Genomic DNA, 13,189 nt, shown 5'->3' on the forward strand with positions numbered 1-13,189 from the left:
AACCTCCCGGCGGGACGGCAGCCGGCTCGGGCCAAGCCAGTCGGAAAGGCGAAGAGTCACGGCTCCCCGCCCACAAGCGGGAGAGGAGGTGCGGAGCTGACGGAGGGAGCCGGGGCGGGACAAAATGCCGGTAGTGATCTTACCGCCCCCGGGGTGAGGGGAGGAGGGCGAGGGAGGAGCGGAGAGCGGCGCAGGATCGCGCCTCAGAGAGTGCCTTGCGCCTGCGTCCTGCTGCCGCCATCTTAGCGTCTCTAGCGGCTGTGGGGGCTGTGGGGGTGCAGCCGGGCTCCCGGCCTGGCCGGGGCCTGAGGGATAGGATGGGGATTTCTGGCGGTGGCCCTTTCCCGAAGTCAGTGGCTTCTTCTCATAAGTAAAAAATATAGCGTCTCAGGCCCTGCGTGCTCTTTGTATCCCCCAAACAGGGACAGGCTCTTGCAGTGACCCCTGTAAGCTCCACTCCATGGTCATTGCAGCCAAGGATGCTCCCAACCTTCAAATCCTCAACTAGTCCTTCTTTGTTTGTTAGCACAAGGTCCAGCAGCACACCTCTCCTCGTTGGCTCCTTCACCACCTGTGTCAAAAAGTTACCATCAATGCTCTGCAGAAACCTCCTGGACTGTGCGTGCGTGCCTGGCTGTGTTGCCTTTCCAGCAAATACCAGTGTGGTTGAAGTCCCGTCCCCCCCCCCCCACCATGAGAACCAGGGCCTGTGATCGTGAGGCTGTTTCCAGCTGTCTGTAGAAGGCCTCATCAACTTCTTCTTCGTGCTCCAGTGGTCTGTAGTAAACACCCCCAACAGTGTCACCCATATTGGCCTGCCCCTTAATTCTTACCTATAAGGTCTCAATGTGTTCTTCATCCACCCCTAGGCAGAGCTTGATACATCCCAGCTGCTCTCTCATGTAGAGGGCCAACTCCACCACTTTACCCCACTGGCCTGTCTTCTCCTAAAAAGTACGTCCATTACAGCGTTCCAGCGTTCCATGTGAGCTACCCCACTGTGTCCCTGCAATTGCAATAAGATCATGGCCCTGCGACCGCGCACAGATCTCTACTTCTTCCTGCTTTTTCCCCATGCTGTATGCGTCGGTGTACAGGCATTTCAGAAAGGTAATCGAGCGTGTGGGTTTCCTTGGAGGGGTGCAAGAGGATCCACCACAGCCATTCACACCCTTGCGGTAGCTGGCCTTCTGGTTCTCATCTTGGGAGTCAGCTAAGGAACATTTGTTGCTGCTTTGGTTGGCCTGGCTTATTTCCCAATTGGATGTGATATGATGGCATGAGCACTGTCATTTTGGACCCCACCCCGCAAGTCCTTCAGTTTAAAGCTCAGCTCACCAAGTTGGCCAGCCTGCTTCCTTTGCCTCTTCTAAACAGGTGGAGGTAAGGCTTGCTTCTATTTGTTTTAAATTACAACGTATCTGTAATGTATTTTACCCTTTCATTACTAATACAGCATCTCACAATGACTTTACCCACTTTAACACAATTGTTGGTCTGAATGCATTCTTATGAATGATGAATATTGCTCAATTCCTAGCGCTAATTGCAATATAAACCTTTCAGTTACAGATTTCCACAAGATTTTTGTTGATTTTACAAATTTTGAATTATGGAATATCCATCCCATTGTTAACAGTAGGTGGAAAGAGGACAAAACAAAATGTGCCAAAATTCTTAATAGCAGTATCTGATAATTGCTCTGAACTAAGATTAATTAATTGAATTCTATATCTAATGTATATCTATATCCCCATGACAGAAACCTTGCAAGTCAGTTTATGCACATGAACATGAAATGGAAAATGCTGTTAATATGTGAACTTTGATACATCTTTGGTTTATATTAATGCTTAATATCTTTAGTGAATTTTAAAAATACTAAGCAATGACTTAGGCAGCCTTATTGACTTTCTGAAGTCCCGCTGAACATTCTTACTTAGAAGACACTCTGAATTTTATCTTATTTTCCACATTAGTGTAACATAAGAAGAGATCTTTTGTTGCTGAAAGAATGAAGTGCCAGTACCAGAACAAGATCCAGCTGCAAGTGTTTTGTGTTAGCTAGGAGTTCCTCTTTCATGACTTCAGCATAAGCCGCTTGCATGTGTTTGGTTGCAGTCTGAAAAGTTATTAATTTCTTTTGAATTTTTCATGCTTTTCCTAAAAAGAATCTAGTTAGTCATAAGTATTATTTAAATGTCAGCTTTCAGAAGAATGATCGCTGTTCCCACACTGCTGCTTGTTTAAGATTTTACGCAAGAAGTGAACGTCAAATGGTCTATTTCAGAAGGGTTTTTAAAAGAAACATTTATGGGATATTCTAGTTGCTAGAGTAAACAGTTTTCAAGAATTCCGGCTTCCTCCAGAATACTTACTGTTGAGGCAGCCTCTTTTCTACACTGCTTTTAAACAGATCAAATTGTGTCTTATCACAGATGTCTTTGTTTAGACTTCCTTGACTCAGCCAAGCTAAACACAGCCCCAGATTTCCAAAAGGTGGACAAAACTGGACTGAAGCGTCTCAGATCCAGAGTGTCTTTGCTGAACTCATCATATTCAGCTAATTCATCGCCATCTGTTATCACTTACATTATGAACTTCAAGTCTAGTTTATGTCTTCAATATCAGCTGTAGTGATCACATTGCTAATTTACGCTGCGGTTTCCTTAAGAAGGTTACTGGGGCCTTGATAATCAATTAAAGGTTGTATAAAAGAGCCTACAGCCTGCAGAAAAAAAGTTTTATGGAAATCTTTAACTAAAATTAATAGAATGTCTTAAATGACTTTTTAAACTCGTAAATGTAAAAATAGAATCATAGAATGGTTAGAGTTGGAAGGGACCTTAAAGATCATCGAGTTCCAACCCCCCTGCCATGGGCAGGGACACCTCCACTAGAGCAGGTTGCTCAAAGCCCCATCCAGCCTGGCCTTGAACACTTCCAGGGATGGGGCATCCACAGCTTCCCTGGGCAACCTGTTCCAGTGCTTCACCACCCTCACAGGAAAGAATTTCCTCCTAATATCTAATCTAAATCTCCCCTCTTCCAATTTAAAACCATCACCCCTTGTCCTGTCACTTCATTTCCTGACAAAGAGTCCCTCTCCGGCTCTCCTGTAGGCTCCCTTCAGATATTGGAACTGTACTTATCCTTAGAGGATCATTGTCATCTTTCCAAACTCTCTCTTCAGTTAAAACACACAGCTTCTGTGCAAAAAGTCTCTCCTGAGGCAGTAGTTATATTTTGATCAGTCTGTTCATATATACTTGTTATAAGCATCCACTTTTAATGGCGTTCTGTACCGATAACAGTATCCTCCTCCAGTGCATCACTAATGATTTAAACAAACCCAATAAAACAATGCTAGGACACTTAATATAATTGAAAATAGGAATCAAATAACAGGTGAGGCTCACTGTACAAGAATTTATATTGTCTCTTATTATTTGAAGGCTCTCCAAGACTGCTATCTGATACCTCTTCATCAATTAGAATAGGTACGATATTTCAAGCACTAATTTTATCTTCCTTTTATGCAACATAAGCATATCAACAGTTCACCCTATGTGGTAGGAGTTTATTTTAGTTCATACAATTTAATTACTGTTTTTATTCTTATTTATCCAGGTATTAAAAATACTATGGGTTTCTATGAAGATATACTATGATTCAAATATGAGAAGAAACTTCTTTATGGTGAGGGTGCCAGAGCCCTGGAACAGGCTGCCCAGGGAGGTCGTGGAGTCCCCTTCTCTGGAGATGTTCCAGACCCGCCTGGATGCAGTCCTGAGTAACATGCTCTGACATGCTCTGGGCAATCCTGCTTCGGCAGGGGAGTTGGACTAGATGATCTTTATGGTCCCTTCCAACTCTAAAAATTCAGTGAAATTCAGTGAAATAATTAGTTTAAGAATTCTGCTGACCTGTTGAAGAGCACTAAACTTAAAGATCTATCACACCTTAAACTGCACACCAAGCTATTCTCTGTTGTCCAGGTAGAATAACATGAGATTTTATGAGAATAACGTGAGCAGAATTTGGCTTCGGCATTGTAAAGAATAACTCCCATGGAGTGCATTATAATTACTGCTTGATTTACAATAGTGCTTAAAATGCCAAACAGGATCAGGACACTATGATGCTGGCTTTCAGTAAACAAAATTTTCTTAATCCGTATACAATGCCAAGTTAGAAAATGCACTTTATATCATAAACTTCTCCTTATCCTCAATATTTCAATTTAACAATTACCTTCTTTCCAGAAGCCTACTGAAATGACAGTATAATTAGCAAGGTTGCATACTTTGTCCCCTTTTCTTCATCACGGTGCGTGATTGTTGCTGTGCTCAGTGAGGTCAAGAACAATGATACCTGAAGCCATGACATCCCAGAGTTATTTCCTTTCCGCTACAGACCTCTTGAACTCTTGAATATCGGATCTCATTTTACCGGGCCCAACATTGTCCTTACCGTACAAGTGTTAACCAAACAGATCACTTCTCTGTGCAAGTGAGAGTGACGTATGCTTCCATCGCACGTACAGCCTGCAATGGCATTGGCACAGCACCTGTCAGATAGAAATTAGTGCGCTTGAAACTTGGCTGAACTATGCTGCAAAAATCATGGAAATGAATACTTTTCACGGTTCCTTCCTACAGAGGAAAACATACTCCTTTGTCGACTCTTTCCCCTGATTATCCAGTCTTTTACCTGCCCCCTCCTTGTAGTGGGAGACAACATAAAGTACCAACAGGATACCAAGCTAAGAAACTAGTATAAGTAAGAGGCACACAATATATATTCTTCATGGAAAAGTGAAATTCATCCTGAAAGAGTGTGGAATGATGGTTAAGCCATGGAAATAATTTACTTATCGGAGATTTTTCGCACAAAAAATAAAAAAAAAAAAGATAAGCTGAACACATGATGTCCTTGCTGAAAGTCAAGTGAAAAAAAAAATGGAAATGTGTGCATTTATTAAGAGATGAGCATTGGACAACTGGTGATCCAGCAGAACTCATAAAAATGAGAGAAAAACTCAGAAATAAAGATTCTGAAAATTATTAAGTTTTGTGTGAGAACAAATGAACAGATTCATTCCCTCCACCGTCTTCCTTCTTTCAAGTATAAGGAATATCAGATCTTGCCTAGAAGTACTGTGCTGGTTTAAGGGTAATTATTGTCTTATTGTCATACTGTCTAAGGTCTTTAATGTAATTAATAACTAAGGTCTTTTGTGAAATAAGGACAGTGTTGACTTAGAAATAGATGTTTTACTTGACTGGTGGCATACAAGATAAATTGCACAAAAGCAAGGAGTTAACATTGGATAAAAATAATTCTTTCTGTTGCTCGTCTCTCCTCATCCTGAACCATATAGCAATTATAAATTTGGCAAGATAAAGAGATAAAATATATAACTGTAGGAGGCATTCACTCTTCTCATATCTTCATAACATAAGGATTTATCTGCTGTTTATAACCAATGACCTCAGAAGTTTTTAAGTCTGCTTTGGAAATGTTCCCTTAAAGGACAAGGTGTGCATAACACTAGTCATTTCGTTCCTGGGTTTCATCTCAGTGAGTGAAAAGCTTAAGAGTTTGTATCTGTTCTTCCTGGAAAGAGGCCTTGGAAGGCATCATGCACAGGTGCCCCAGCTGGCCTTTGAATGGATTTATTGTTGGGGTCCTGGTAGACAGCAAAATGACAATGAGCAAGCAGTGTGCTCTTGTGGCCAGGAAGGCCAATGGAATCCTGGGCTGCATAGGGAAGAGTGTGGCCAGTAGGTCGAGGGAGGTCATTCTCCCCCTCTACTCTGCACTGGTGAGGCCACAACTGGAATACTGCATCCAGTTCTGGGCTCCCCAATTCAAGAGGGATAGGGAACTACTGGAAAGAGTCCAGCGAAGGGCAACGAGGACGATTCAAGGATTGGAGCATCTCCCTTATGAAGAAAGGCTGAGAGAGCTGGGGCTCTTTAGCCTGGAAAAGAGAAGGCTGAGGGAAGACCTTATCAATGCTTATAAGTACCTAAAGGGTGGGTTGAAGGAGGAGCCAGACTCTTTTCAGTGGTTGCCAGTGAGAGGACGAGGGGCAACGGGCACAAGTTGGAACATGAGGAAAAACTTCTTTCTGGTGAGGGTGCCAGAGCCCTGGAACAGGCTGCCCAGGGAGGGTGTGGAGTCCCCTTCTCTGGAGATTTTCCAGACCCGCCTGGATGCAGTCCTGAGTAACATGCTCTGACATGCTCTGGGCAATCCTTCTTTGGCAGGGGAGTTGGACTAGATGATCTTTATGGTCCCTTCCAACTCTAAAAATTCAGTGAAATTCAGTGAAATTGTTGCTAAACTTGGCTGGAAGCTAAGTGGGCAGATTATGGGGGGCAGGTGGCAAACTGTCTGATACAGCCTGAAGAGATGGGGTGGGGGTGTCTCACCTGATCTGAATGGCTCACGTCCATTTTCTGCCTGACCTCTCTAACAACGTGATGATTTCACCCATCCTGAACGACCACCAGATAGCACCAATTTAAAGAAAAAGTTTTCACAATTTCCATTTCTATTTTTTGTATTCATAAAGGGTGCCATATTTAGAAATAATGCATCACACAAACCGTTGAAGGATCTTGCAGGGTCAGATTTGGGAGCACTGTTCTTTACTCATGCTGCTGCTGCCTGTTCTGTCCCATGCTCTCCTGGTACCTCTTTCACACACGGATCAGAGATTCTTCCCACAGTGACATTCAACATCCCACAGATTCGCTCACCTTGTGTAAGGACATACATTCATAGATTCATAGATTGGTCCAGGCCGGAAGGGACTTCCAAAGGTCATCTAGTCCGACCTCCCCACAGGGAGAGGTCCCCGCAGGTGTCAGCAGGGACACCCCCAACTAGACCAGGTTGCCCAGGGCCTCGTCAAGCTTCACCTTGAATGTCTCCAGGGAAGGGGCCTCAACCACCTCCCTGGGCAACCTGTTCCAGTGTTCCACCACCCTCAGAGTAAAGAACTTTTTCCTAATATCCAATCTAAATCTCCCCTTCTCCAACTTAAAACCATTGCCCCTCGTCCTGTCATTGCCAGCCTTTGTAAATAGACTCTCCCCAGCCTTCCTGTAGGCCCCCCTCAGGTACTGGAAGGCCGCTATGAGGTCTCCCCGGAGCCTCCTCTTCTCCAGGCTGAACAACCCCAGCTCTCTCAGTCTGTCCTCACAGCAGAGGTGCTCCAACCCCCTGATCATTTTCATGGCCCTCCTCTGGACCCGCTCCACCAGGTCCATGTCCTTCCTATATTGAGGGCTCCAGACCTGCACACAGTACTCCAGGTGAGGTCTCACCAGAGCAGAGCAAAGTGGCAGAATCACCTCTCTGGATCTGCTGGCAACACTTCTTTTGATGCAGCCCAGGATGGGATTGGCCTTCTGGGCTGCGAGTGCACATTGCCTGCTCATGTCCAGCTTCTCGTCCATCAGCAGCCCCAAGTCCCTTTCCTCAGGGCTGCTTTCTAATACCCCATCCCCCAGTCTGTATTGATCGCGAGGATTGTTCCGGCCCAGGTGCAGAACCCTGCACTTGCTTTTGTTGAACTTCATGAGGTTCATCTGGGCCCGCCTCTCAGAACTAGCCCGTATCTCTTTAATGATGTAAATCAGTGATTTGAGAGTAAATAGAAATAAGGACAGGAGCTCAAAAGTGCTAGTCCAGATGCTGGCCCAGGTTCCCAAGCAACATAATCTGAAGAACCATGTCGAAAACTGGAATTCCTTTGTTTTACCAGAACTAACTGAAGAAAGCTTTATACATGCACCTTGCTCGCTTATGGGGGGCATGGTGTGGGGGCTCTTCTGCGTGTCAAATGCCTTGTACATGCCTGTGGGAGTTTAACACGATTAAGGTTCCCGCTTGGAGAAGTTCTGGTGGGTGTCTGTAATTTCCGGAGGGTGCCGGGGCTGCTGAGGGGAGGTGGGGGTTCGCTGGGCGGGATCCCTTGGCCCTCTCCAGGGTGCTGAATCCCCTCCGCGCCATCGAACGTGCTCTGGAGGGAATCTCTCCGAGCGTGCTTTCAATGCACAAAACCATGGCGCTTTCCTCCGCTTGTCATTCCTGTTAGGCGAGGACAACCACAGGAACTGCATTTGTGGGCAATACCATTGGGTGTATACAGTGGTCTTATTATTTCCAGACTGAAAACTGCATCCTTCAAACGAAGGCATTCCTTTCGTCAACAGATACGTTAAACTGGTATCCTTCTCACCCTGCCCTTTGGATTGCACCATCTCCATGTTGCCCAGTGCTTTAGCATGAAACATTTAATAGCATTATTGTACCTGCCACTGCAGCCAGCACTTCTTCCTTTTGCATTGTATGAATCAGCAGAGATTGCCTTGATACAGTGGAAGGTTGGGGTAACGGAAAAGGTGAATGAAACAGAATAAACAAAAGGTGAAATGTCGTCTAATTGGTTTCAGTTTGGGATTGCTATGTGTCTGTTGCCAGTGTTTTTTATTTTAAAGGAGTTAGCTGGTTTTCTTGTCTTTATGGTCAAAGTTTGCTGAACCAAACAGTCAAAACCAGAATTAGACAGAGACTTCAAAAAGAAAATTTCAGTCCATATGCTTGCAATTTTGGTGAAATTTCAAAAATGAGAAGGGTGAGTTTGGTGGGGACAGACAAACTGATCTGGATGTTGGTACTAGTTCCCCCTATAGTGATCATGTGAATTAATTAATATTTCCACCAGGTAGACAGCATTTGTTTAATTAGAGTCAGCATAACAGCCAGGTTTTAAAGTATAAGATCTAGCTTAGTTTATAGGAAACTGACATTTTCTTCACATGGCAGCTGTTACTAATTTCAGGCATTTCTTGAAGAACTTGCATTTTCTGCCCGGTAACATTTTATTTTCAGTTTGAATGGTTAGAAAAATCTGCATAACTGAAGGAATCAATCTTAATTTCTTATAGTATTTCCATATGGAATTGAGGGATTTACAGAATTGCTAGAGGCTACTCTGGGTCAAGCAGTCAGCCTTGTAGAATCTTTATATTAATAATAAAATAATGGAGCAGCGCCTACAGGCATAAAAGGCAATTTAGTACTTTAGCTCAACCCCCATGTAACAAAATGCTACAATATATTTTACATGTCAAGCTTTTGCGAGTGAAACAGTGTCACAGTCTGCTGTTCAATATTACAGTCCACAAATCCAAATAGTCTTAATTCATCTTCAGCATGTCCCTGTGAAAAAGAATAATGGTATTCATGGTGTGCATTACGTGGATTGCAAAATGCTCTACAGACAACTGAACTGTCAAGATATTTGCAAGATATGTGTTATCACAGCTTCAGTCTGCAGTTCAGAAATGAAAAGTGAGAGAGTACTGTTATGAGAACTTGGGGCATTAGCCTATAACCCATTCCAAGAGCCCAAATTACCCACGGTAATCTTTAGTTTACAGTCCACTGTAAGACTGTTGCCTCACCCAGCTGGGAAGGTCAAGCAGAAAGCAGGGATTGGCATTTTGGCCCTTACAGGCAGCCTGGCACAACCAGTTCAAGCCACACAACATGGTGAATTTGTGACTCAAGGTGATCATGGCTAGAAAAAGATTCTATAGCTAAACCGGAATGGTACATGGCACTCAGCAGTGTCTAACTTTTAGGCAACCAGTACAGGAAGTGGATTTACAAATGTTTAAGAGCACTGTATGCAGAAAGTGTAGGTCCTGAGAATGGAAGTTGAAATGAGGAGAGGAGCATGGGAATGTTTCTCAAATCTCATCTATTATTTACCATTCAAAATATTTTCTAGCATTTGGGTTCCATATTATTCCTTTATATTTCTTGCAGGACTGATTAATGCTTTTCTTCTAAAATACAGCCCCCAGGGGAGACAGTGATGGTAGTAGCGATGGAAAAAGGGCTTGGTCTTGTGTTTAGGATAGTTTCCTGAGAAGTGTCTCCTTGTCAATAAGGGGTTCAAATCTGCATCTCAAAACCAGATATTTCCCTGTGCCTCCCCATCCTGGCCTTCTGGTTATAAGTTATCATGCTTGCAGGGCCTAGTGCTAAATACAGTGCTGTCAGTGTGGGGTAGATACGCTCTGAGCATGTGGGCTGCATCAGGCACATCAAGATTAAATGCGAGATAAATGAGGCCAGCCATAAAAGAGACACTTTTGTAAACATACAGTTGCAGGGCATTATATGCTTATATAATTTTGCCGGTGAAAACTTCAGCAGTTCGACATTCCTGAAATCATGCGTTTCCATTTCACAGAAGCCATAAATTATTTAGGTGACTAATTACCTTTCGAGAGTTTGACCCAAAGATGTGATATACTATATTTGGGGGGGTGGCGATAGGTGAAGGAAGGAGTTCAGGTCTTCCACAGTTCAGTCTAATAAAATCTTAACATTAAATCATTATCTTTTCCTTGATCAAGAAATAGGAGTCAGATGCTCTGGGTTATATTTCTGCAGTGGTTTCAGACCTGCTGCTATTATGTTGCGGTTTTGTGTTTGCAATGAAGCTGCGTACTACTTTTCTCTCAACGTAAACTGATTTTAAACCCTAAAACATCCAAGATAATTATTGTTACCTTTTTTTTTTTTTTTAAATGCTTTTTTCCCTCCATTGGCTAGTTATTTAGAGCTTGAACGTTTATATTCAGGAGAGAGGTCATGGGTGAGAACAGACAACAATTTTTGCAGTTAGGAAATTACTATCTGGAAAAGTTAATAGAGCAGAGAAAGTATTAATTGGTGCAGAAAGCCTTTCAAGGAAGAAACATGAGCAAAAACCTGGAGAAGGATTTCTATGTCTCCAGTCAGGTATTAGTCCTTCCCAATGGCTCACCTACAGGCATCCTGTCTGGAATACAGTATTCAATTCTGTGCGCAGTGTAAACTGAGAGGCACACAGCATCTAAGGGCAATGTTCTGGAGGGGCTGATTTTTAGAGAAGTAAAAACATAAGACTGATTAGACTATAAGAAGAAGAAGGGAACTAAGAACATTTTTTTTTTTTTCCGGTGGCATGGAAATATACATTTTTAAAATGTACCACACCCATTTTTAAAAAGGGTGGAAAGGAGGACCCTGGGAACTACCAACCTGTCAGCCTCACATCTGTGCCTGGGAAGATCATGGAGCAGATCCTTCTGGACGCCATGCTTGGGCACATGGAGGACAGGGGGATGATTCACGACAGCCAACATGGCTCTACTAGGGGCAGGTCCTGCCTGACTAACCTAGTGGCCTTCTATGACAGAGTGACTGTGTCACTAGATAAGGGATGAGCTATGGATGTGATCTATCTGGACTTCTGTAAGGCCTTCGACACGGTCCCCCATGACATCCTGCTCACCAAACTGGAGAGACATGGATTTGATGGGTGGACGGTTCAGTGGATAAGGAATTGGCTGGATGGTCGCATCCAGAGGGTAGTACTCCATGGCTTTAAGTCCAGATGGAGAGCAGTGACAAGTGGTGTCCCTCCAGGGTCTGTGCTGGGACCGGTACCGTTCAACATTTTTATCAACGATATAGACAGAGGGATGGAGTCCACCATCAGCAAGTTTGCGGACGACACCAAGTTGTGTGGTCTGGTCGATACACCAGAGGGATGGGATGTCATCCAGAGGGACCTGGACAGGCTGGAGAGGTGGGCTCAAGAGAAACTCATGAGGTTCAACAAGAGCAAGTGCAGAGTTATGCACCTGGGCTGGAACAATCCTCGCGATCAATACAGACTGGGGGATGAGGTATTAGAAAGCAGCCCTGAGGAAAGGGACTTGGGGCTGCTGATGGACGAGAAGCTGGACATGAGCAGGCAATGTGCACTCGCAGCCCAGAAGGCCAATCACATCCTGGGCTGCATCAAAAGAAGTGTTGCCAGCAGATCCAGAGAGGTGATTCTGCCACTTTGCTCTGCTCTGGTGAGACCTCACCTGGAGTACTGTGTGCAGGTCTGGAGCCCTCAATATAGAAAGGACATGGACCTGATGGAGCGGGTCCAGAGGAGGGCCACCAAAATGATCAGGGGGCTGGAGCACCTCTGCTGTGAGGACAGACTGAGAGAGCTGGGGTTGTTCAGCCTGGAGAAGAGGAGGCTCCGGGGAGACCTCATAGCGGCCTTCCAGTACCTGAGGGGGGCCTACAGGAAGGCTGGGGAGGGTCTGTTTACAAAGACCTGCAGTGACAGGACGAGGGGTAATGGCTTTAAGCTGGAAAAAAGCAGATTTAGATTAGACATTAGGAATAAGTTCTTTACTCTGAGGGTGGTGGAACACTGGAACAGGTTGCCCAGGGAGGTGGTTGAGGCCCCTTCCCTGGAGACATTCAAGGTGAAGCTCGACGAGGCCCTGGGCAACCTGGTCTAGTTGGGGGTGTCCCTGCTGACTGCGTGGGGGGTCGGATTAGATGACCTTTGAAGGTCCCTTCTGGCCCAGAGGATTCTATGATTCTATGATTCTGTATCTCGGAAATTAAGAAAGTAACTTTCTGTGATAATCTTTCCAAGGAATGAGAGGTCTCGGCCCCATGAACAATATTTTGATAAAAGTTGAAGAGCATGTAAAATGACAACATTCCCCCGCTGCCAAAACAAAAGATGAGATGGTTACCTCTGTTTCATTCTCAGCCACGTGACTGTGGAAAAGCAGGTAACAACTGATGTTCAGAACGCTGGTGTTTTGGACACTGGTCTATTTTCTGTTACAAAAAGGAGAAAAAGAGAGAAAGAGTAGTTTTCACTTTCTCCTTCATGATTAGAAAGTTCAACAATGAAATGAGGAATTTTATGCTGGAATGGTTATGTTTGGGATTCTCTTCCTCCCCAACTTAGTTTAAAAAAAAAAAAAAGAAACCACAGTACAGAAAGGCAACAAAAATAGAGAACTCTGATTTTCCATAATCATAACATAATGAAGTGCTGCTTTTGGTTTTGCCAAAACTTTGATGGAAAAAACCAAACAACTGAAGATGCCTTTCAGACTTACTCAATATAAAAGCCTGCTGCAGAGCCACCAGCTAGCTACAAGCAACACCTAATTCAAATTTTTAAAAGATGTGAAGTAAGGAAACGCCACTCTTAACCCATTGCAATTAAGTGTCTGCAGATAAGAAAAGGACTGAGAGGAAGAGGAGGACGATCCTCAGCATAATTAAGCTGTTGCTTGTGATT

The sequence above is a fragment of the Numenius arquata genome, chromosome 1, assembly GCF_964106895.1.
Source record: "Numenius arquata chromosome 1, bNumArq3.hap1.1, whole genome shotgun sequence".
Lineage (NCBI taxonomy): Eukaryota > Metazoa > Chordata > Aves > Charadriiformes > Scolopacidae > Numenius > Numenius arquata.